General features: G+C 45.7%; 2 pseudogenes; one reads left to right on the forward strand and one right to left on the reverse strand.

The window, feature by feature from the left end:
• Positions 1-202: 202 nt before the first annotated feature.
• On the reverse strand, positions 203-977 carry LOC125387931 (N-alpha-acetyltransferase 10 pseudogene; annotated as a pseudogene).
• A 5,543-nt stretch (positions 978-6,520) lies between these two features.
• Positions 6,521-7,868, forward strand: LOC125387932 (heterogeneous nuclear ribonucleoprotein A3-like; annotated as a pseudogene).
• Positions 7,869-8,803: the final 935 nt, after the last annotated feature.

Consider the following 8,803-nt stretch of genomic DNA (forward strand, 5'->3'; position numbering starts at 1 on the left):
GTGACTCACAATCGTCTGGAACTTCAGTTCTAGGAGATCCAACACCATCTCTGGCTTCTGAGGGAATTTCTCTCTTGTGGTTCTCTAAATACATGCAAACAAAGTACTCATATCCGAAACACACACACACACACACACACACACACACACACACACACACACACATTCCTCAAGGCTATAGGGTGGCATTTATCATAGCAGCTCATTGAGTGAGGCCACAGCCAGGTAAAGTAGGTTCTATCCAGGCAGCGTCATAGGCCACGGAGCTGTGTTTAACATCTGTGTCTCACTGACATCGCTGAAGTCCTTGCTGTCCCGCCACTATCGTCAGCAGCCAGGCCCTTCTCACAACTGGCCTCTCCTGAGCTTGGAAGCACTTTGTCTCTGCCCTCTCTCTCTTGTTCTCCAGGGTCGCCAGCACCATGTGCCTGCCCTTTTCCTTCAGCTTCAGGTATTGTCTCAGTCGCTCCAGAGGCCAGAAGTGCCTGGAAATAAACAGAGTCTCTGTCTCCCAACAGGGGGCATGAGAAGCCTGGCTCTGGGGCTGGCTTATCAGCATCTTCATGAGGTCCCACTTCATTTCATCTGCGTCTTCCCCATCTGCATAGTATCCGGGTTCCACTTCACTGATCTTGATCACTGGTCTTGAGGGTGTAGGAAAAGAGATGCAGGGCAGCCCAATTATTCTTCCTGACATGCAGGGAGACATAGATGGCTTTGAAGATTTCTACTATGGCTCAAGAAGCCTAGTATCAGCTTCGGAAACAGGTCATGACGCTGGTGGGAGTGTTTCACGGTCAGAGTGGGCATGTGTCTGTGGGGCGCGTCGTCTGGACCTTCTTCCGTTTGGCCAGATTTTCCCATTCTCACCCATCAGCTATGCAAGAGATTTGGGGCCAGGAGAGGTCACGATAGAAACAGTGCTTCATCTGGTTGTTCTGGGGCAGGCAGAGGAGGATGTGGTGCCACACGCTCATCTGGTCCTCAACTGTACCCAGCGGTTCGTGAACACGGGTACCTGCTCTCAGCTGTGACTTGGAAGCAGGGCAGGAACGACAGGGAAATACATACATTTTAAGAGAGATCATCACCATAAGAAATAAATACAGCTGATACAATCTTCCACTGGTGCCACCGATGTACAAGGAAATTGGAAACAAAAGAACGCTTATTGCACGTTTGTGAATAAAAAGGAAATCTGAAGTTGGTCGAGAAGGAAGTAGTTAATTGGTATTTTCATCAATGGAATTCTATTCAGTACTTAAGTGAAGACACTTAAAATGTATTATGATATATATCAGATCAATATCAAAGAGAAGAAACTGAGCAAACGAACAAGTGGTAGCTACAAGGTAATAGTTCTTTAAAAAAAAAAGGACACAATGTTATAACTTTATTTACAGATCTATTCATGTGTTTCAAAGAGTAGAAAACACTCAAGGACGTGAGAAGTGCCAAGTTCAGCATGGCGGTGACCTTTGGAGGGTCATGTGCCAGGGAGGGGAGCACAGGACGTCACACTACAAACCCTTTCTTTTCTTCCTTATAGAAATACCTGACACTAATGTCCGGAAAAGCTGGAGAGCCAGTGTGTGGTATTTGTTTGTTTATCCAAAACATTTCCTGCAGATTGAAAGTATTTCATTACAAAATGGGAAAATGGTTTGAGGCAACATTCTACTTTGGTTATAAAAAAAAAATCTGGCCTCTAACAAATGTATACCTCTAATATTTAAGGGTTTTCCCTTCTCCTCTGGGATCCCACAGCAGTGCAAACATCAATAGATACGTTATGGTTACTGATAACGGAAGTAGCAGGTCTCCCATATATATGTTCCTTTTCTGCTTGTGAAAGCGACGGTCCAGATGGTTTTCATCTCTTCCTCAAATCCTTAGAGACGGTCTACATGACAGCCACTGTGATAAGAAGTGATCTTGACTTTAGGTGCCTGACTGACTGGCATCATTCACACCTGTGACAAATGCTCAGGGAAGCAAGGCTTCTGGGGAACAGAGAGTCACATGATCCAGCCACCGGTGAGGACAGAGCATCTGGAAGGCTTTGGGGGAAGTTTGATCAGTTCTGAGCAATAAGCAAAAGAGAGCGGTGGGCAGGAAGGTGTTGGTGCAGCCTCGTACACAGAGTCGAGATCCTGAAAGAAAGGACAGCAGTTAGGGCTTCTTGGAGACTGGGGTCAGGAGCCCAGGACTCTAGACAGTTAGAAATGAAGAACTCAGGCTCAGATCTCACATCTATAGCATGTAACCCCCAGGAGTTTGGACAGTATACAGAGAGTTTCAGAAGGGCCAGTGACAGACTTCCATTGGGAAAGAACAGGGTAATAACAATTTTTGAGCATTTGCCAGGAAATCTTTATATGCACAGCAGAAGAGATTTCTGCCATCTTGAGCTGATGAAAACTCACTCTGCCCCGAATGAATGTTTCCTTGGTCACTCTGAAATAGCAAAACTTCCGTTTGTCATCAAATCCTATGACTCCCCATCTAAAAGCCCTTCTCGGCTTCCTGATTCAAACAACCCATGAGGGGGACGAGAGGGTTTTCTTAGGCACTTCTTTCTCAGTCACTAGCTACCGTGTTGAATGGTTCCAAGGGTGTAAAGGAGCAGCTGAAGTGATGTCTTCCTTAAAGGATGCAGTCAGGGTGTAAATCGAGGATCCCTCCCACACAGCAGGAGTCCAAAGTTGGCAGGATCAATGTCTGTTCCTCCAAGATCCCACACTAAGGTCCAAAGGCCACCCAGTTAGCTTACTTCACCCATGAGGACAAGTTACAGCCCCAGATTTTACTGGGGTCTACTGCACACTTAAGGGTCCTCCATGAGGGATCTCATTGAGGATGAGCCAGGTCATCTGTCTTCAGGACTAATTTGAGTCCACAGGAAACAAAGACCTTTAACCGCTAGCAATGGAAACGCAGCGTGGATCTCCCTACTGCCTCTCACACAGATCAAGACACACAAGCTCTTATCTCTAAACTCAGACATGAGTCATCCTGAGTCATTTCCACACTCTCTGGGCTCCAGAGAGCATTAGCCAAGCTCTCTGAAATCCCTTGAGCTCCTCTTATTCTGCCCGCAGTGAGCAGTGCCCGACAGTAGTCTGTTGGTGGTGGACTCGCCGCAAACACATCAGCACAGCGCACCCAGAGCCTGCTCTGTATTCTTTCTTTTTTACCCATTTCTTCTCTCTTCTCTAGGAAGACGGTGGGTTAATGCCAATAGAACTAGCTTTACATTTTTCTCAGTAGGATTTCCATGAACAGTCTGAAGGGGGGAGGTCAGGCTATGGGCCTCAGGGCAAATCTGGCCTGCCACCTGTTTGGGCAAATAAAATTGTACCGAATAAGGAAATACCCGTTCCTCTACATATTATTGTGACTCCTTTGAAGCGACAGTGGCTAGTTGCCACAGAGACAGTATAGCCTGCTTGCCTAAATGCTAACCATCGGGCTTTGTACAGAAAAGGTTTCCTGACCTGTTACAGAAATGTACTGCTCAATATGGTAGCAGCTAAGAACACGGGTATTTAAATTTAAATTAAGTTAAAAATGTAGTTTCTGCCAGGTGTGGTGGTTGAATGAAAAAAAGAAATAAAACAGGAGGACGTGTCTGCTCCTAGATGTGGTGGAGGGGAAAGTGGAGTGCAGATGTGAGAGAGAACACAGCCAGAGCAGAGACCTCTGGGAGAGTGCAGACAGACCTTGACCCTGAGCTGGGCCGTGTGAGGAGAAGGGGAAAGAGAGGTGGGAGAGCCTGGAGACCAGGAGACCAAGATGCCAGGAGAGGAAGGGTAAAAAAGGCCAGTAGCCAAATGTCTGGATTATATAAGGAATAGCCTCTGGAGAAGGGCAGCCCAGCCCCTAGTGTGCAGAGTTCAGGGAAGGGAGCAGGGTATGCCAGTCATACCCTGTGACAGGTAGGGACTGGTGGATGCTGGGAGAACCTGGTGGCCACGTCCGCTTTGATATGTTGCATAGGCACATTGGTTCACCGTTTGTCCGGGGTTTGAGACCTAACAGTGGTCATACCTGCAACACCAGCAAAGACGAGGCAGGGACGGAGGCAAAGGCAGGATAACGGAACACATGAGTCCATCAGGCTGCAGAGATGCTCTTACTGCTCTTGCAGAGAACCAGAGGTGAGTTCTCAGTACCCATGTCGTGGGATTCATTACTATCAGTAGCTGCAGCCCCTGGCCCTGATGGCCTCTTCCGGCCTCTGCCAGCACCTGCACACACCCACACACAGAACTACACACACATACACATTATTAAAAATACAAGAGATCGTTTTTAAAAGTATGAGGGCAGCAGGGGTTACATAGCAAGATAAGTGTCTCAATAACATAAGCCAATCCCAAATAAAGCACAAATGTAGCTCCCGAGTTCCACTAACACTTTAAGTGTTTAATAGTCAAGTGCGCCTCAAGTTGCCACACTGAGCAACAGTGTGCTTCCACCGTTGCAGACATTCTGTAGGGGAGGGCTAACATACAACATGGCTTCTGTATGGAGAGGCATGTGGTACTCTAGAATTTTTGTCAGCCTTTCTGACCTTAGCCTGAGCTAAGACTGAAAATGCACTACCAGTTTAACACACGGTTACCACTATTGCATGTAATTATCATATAATCCTCTTAATGGCTTAGGAAATAGTCATATGTCTACTGATGATGAAATGGAGGCTCTGGGAATTTAAAAACAGAAGCTGTCATGGGATAACACTTTCCTTTCAGGACAAGCACTTCGACAGCTTTGTGGTAGGACTTGAAGGGAAAATATGGGCTAGCATATTAATCCAGTAATCGATGTGAGAGATAACTAGTCATTTCCTGAGACTAGCACACAATAAGGATTTCAAGCTGTGTGGTTTAAGACAACAGGATGCATGCTCTCACACGTCCTGCGGAGCTGGTCCTGTTGTGAAGACTCTGCCCTTGCTGCCCTTGCTTCCTCTGGCTTTGGGCATTTGCTAGAGTTCCTTGACTGGCGACAATAGTCCTGCACTTCCTGCCTCTGGCACCCCCCACTCTTCTCTGGGGGTCTCTATTAAGTTCCTCTCTTCTTCTAAAGATACCAGTCACCAGGGTATGACTGAACGTAATGCAGTGAGGCCCTTTTCACCTGAATTACGCCTACAAAGAGTCTACTTCCAAGTAGGCACACACACAAGTATCCAGGGTTAGAACCTCAACATACCATAATGCAGGACTCAATTCACCCGACAGGTAGACGTGAGAGCTAAGACAGAGAAAAGACGATGAAGGGATGGGGGAGTGAAATTTCGGAAGTAAATTAATTGTACTTTACTAGCGTTCATGAGGCTTGAGAAACCTAAGACAACTTGGAGGTTTGTGGCTATCCTGAGGTGGCTGAGAGGAAGGGAAAAAACCATAAGGGAGAAGTTCCAGGGGGAGAAAAATGATGCTCAATGTTTACAGGCCACCTAAGCTGGGTTTGCATCAGAAAAACTATGGAGATAGGGATGCAGATGTGGGGATGAGACAGATAACCAGGGATGTAAACAGTGACACAAAGGACCACAGGCACATGGTAGAGAAACAGCTATCCTTGGAAAGAACTAAGCATGCGAGACCTAGAGAGTGAGAAGAACACCTAGGGGCAGACAGTGGGGCAGGTTCCAGGACAAAAGCTGTTTGGACTAAAGGAGTCAATACACAGTATTTTACACTTACATCACTCCAGTTAATAGAAGGAATAAAAACATTGACAAGATGGAAATTCAGACAAAACTGGAAGGATCTTAAGGTCAGCATGGATTAGAATGCATGCAGAGGACAAGTGTTGGGGACCAAGTGTATAAAATGAACGGAACCGACTTCCATCAGGAAGCTTGTCCATGGAGGAAGCAGGCAGAAAGAGCGCTGTAAGCAATGTAGGAGCAAAGGGAACCGTGTTTCTCTCCACTTGGTGCTGCTGCAGATGGGGCTCTCTGAGCTTACTCAGATGCTGAAGGGAGAGGCAGTAGAGCTGGGTGGGACGATCCTGAAACAAACGAGGATTAATGATGTAGCAAACTGTCTGAAAAGAAATGAAGGATCTAGAGTACAGATCTTGGCAGGAGGAGAGACACTCTTCCCCAGTGAGACAGGGGAAGCCAGGCAGTGAATGGCATGGAATCCAGGAGGATGGGGCAGACATTTAATTCTTATTTGCTGGTCTTTAGCTTCTTGTCATGTATAAGGGAAGGTCATCAATAACAACGGACTTAAAGAGTTCCGGGAAATAGTCTTCTTTATGTGAGTGGTAGATTCTTTAATACTATATCCTCTGAGATTAACAGTTTTTATTATCAACTAGGAAGGCACGAAAGACTATATCAATCATTCTGACACGATCCTTGGGTAACGACATGAAATTCATTACGCAAGTTGTTTTTCTCCAAGAGACTTGCTTCTCTCCTTTGAATTACCGTTGGATTACTATTATTGTTACTACATCTTAGATAGAGGGAGCTCATTGAGAGAGGCTTGGCGTAATGGTCACCTGCAGATTCCTAAACGGCCTGGACCTTAGCTGGAGTCTTGTCATTTCATCATTGCCTCTCACAAACGATTTAATTGTCATCAGATTACGTAATGATCTGTCCCCACTAGTGACTTTTAGAGAAATTGGCTCTGTCTTGCTCCAAACCTTTACCACCAAGTGAGATGGAGATGTTTAAAGCTACAAGTTCGCCAACATAAAAGCTGATATGATTATGACCTAAAAGATACTGTGGTGCTGGTCTTAAAGGGGAGGTGAAACCACTGCTCAGCTGTCTCCAGCTGTCGCTGCCATCGCAAGAAGGGCCATGACCCAGACGAGCCAGAACCATTGAGGACGCTGTCTATTGGTGGGATGAGATTCAAAACCGCGGCTGACAGCTTGAGAGCACATTTCGAGAAATGGGGCACCCTGCGTGGTAACGAGAGTGCGCCGAACAGAACCACCCAGGGGCTACGCTTGTGTTAACGAGATGGACGCAGCAATATACGCTGGTCCAAATAAGGTTGAGGGGTGTATGGTGGACCCAAGAGGATGCTGTAAGGTCTGGTGCCCATTGAACAGTGGAGAACATTTTTGTTGGTGGTATTAAAGAAAATACAGAAGTATATAATCTGAGAGACTGCAAGATGGAAGTTACAGAAGGCAGGCAGAGTGGGAAAAAAAGAGAGGATTTGCTTCTGTAACTGCTGATGATCACGACACAGCTGAGAAAATTGTCATTCAGGAACACCATGTTATTAGCCGGCATAGTTGTGAGGTGAGAAGGGCCCTTTCCAAACAAGAGATGCAGCCTGCTGGACCACAGAGAGGCCATGGAGGAGGATCTGGCAACTTCATGGGTCGTGGGGGAAACTTTGGTGGTGGGGGAGGTAATTTTGGTCATGGTGGAAATTCTGGTGGAAGAGGAGGCTATGGTGGCCAAGGCGGTGGCAGCAGAGGTAGTTGTGGAGGTGATGATGGTGGATAGAATTGATTGGGGGGACAATGGCAACTATGGTGGTGGTGCTGGTTACAGCAGTGGAGGAGGGGTGGACCAGGATGTGGGAATCATGGTGGTGGAGATTTGGTGGTGGCGGAAGAGGAGGATATGGTGGTTATAAGGAAGGAGAAAATTTTGGTGGAGGTAACAATGGTGGTGTTGGGAACTTTAATAGTTTTAGACTTATAATGGACAACAGCAATCAAGTTATGGGATCATGACGAGGGGCAGAGTTGGTGGAAGAAGTCCAGGCAGTGCCTGTGGTGGTGGCTAGGGATCTGGGGGCAGAAGTGGTGGGTGTGGTAACAGAAGGTATAAAAAACAGCAGAAAGGGCTACAGTTCCTACCAGGAGAATGAGGAGTTCTCGGGAAAGCGCAGGTTACCCCGAGACAGCTGCCCCAAAACCTGCCACCAAAGGACGATGATCCACAGTCAGAAATGTCACAGCAGCTCAAAGAGGAAACCCTTCCTCTCAGGACCGATGCAGCACTAGTTGCAAAAAGCACAGCTATTGGCTTGTGCAGTTCCTGCCAGCCAGATGCAGACTCCTGAGGTCTCTTGTCTGCTGCAGCTTTGTCTTCTTTTTCTTTTCATTACGTCAGGTAGATTGCCCTGGAAACTGTGGTAGTGGCGTCAGGAATAAAAATTTAAAGAAATTTTAACGTTTCAATATTGGTGTACTTCAGTTTTTCTATATGTTAGCTCAGAAATTTTAACAAAACGTCACTTTGAAGGTGTTTCCTTGTGAGTTAACAGGTAGAAAAGATTATTGTTAATTACTATTTGCTGTGACTTTTGCTAAAGTTCACTGTAAGAAAACACTTACTGAACTGCAATTTAAGGGAAATCTAGTCTTCCCATTTCCAAAACCATTATGAATGGGTGTTGACATATGGAAAGAATAGATATTTGTATGTTCACAATGTGTGTTTTAGTTAATCAGGATTGGATAATAAAAATTAATGTACTTGTGAATTTAATAGCATTAAGATTACCTTCAAATTATATCAAAAGTTTTACACACATATTGTAGTAAATCTAAATAAACAAATGGAATTTTGAAAGGAAATCCTGCAGTCCTATATCCATTGCCAGAAGAATGTATGTTATTCTATGCTTTAGGAAGAGTCAGAAAGGGGTTGCTTGTGGTACTGGATACAAAAGTCTATTATAAAACTATCAACACAGCATATTCAACACAGCAAGATGTTGGTGCAGACAGGCAGTTCAATGGAATAGACCCGATCATGGAAATTAATCTATTCAAATAGGAAACCACGATGTCATCGTCT

The sequence above is a fragment of the Myodes glareolus genome, chromosome 11 (genome assembly GCF_982192425.1).
Source record: "Myodes glareolus chromosome 11, mMyoGla1.1, whole genome shotgun sequence".
In the NCBI taxonomy this organism is placed as follows: domain Eukaryota; kingdom Metazoa; phylum Chordata; class Mammalia; order Rodentia; family Cricetidae; genus Myodes; species Myodes glareolus.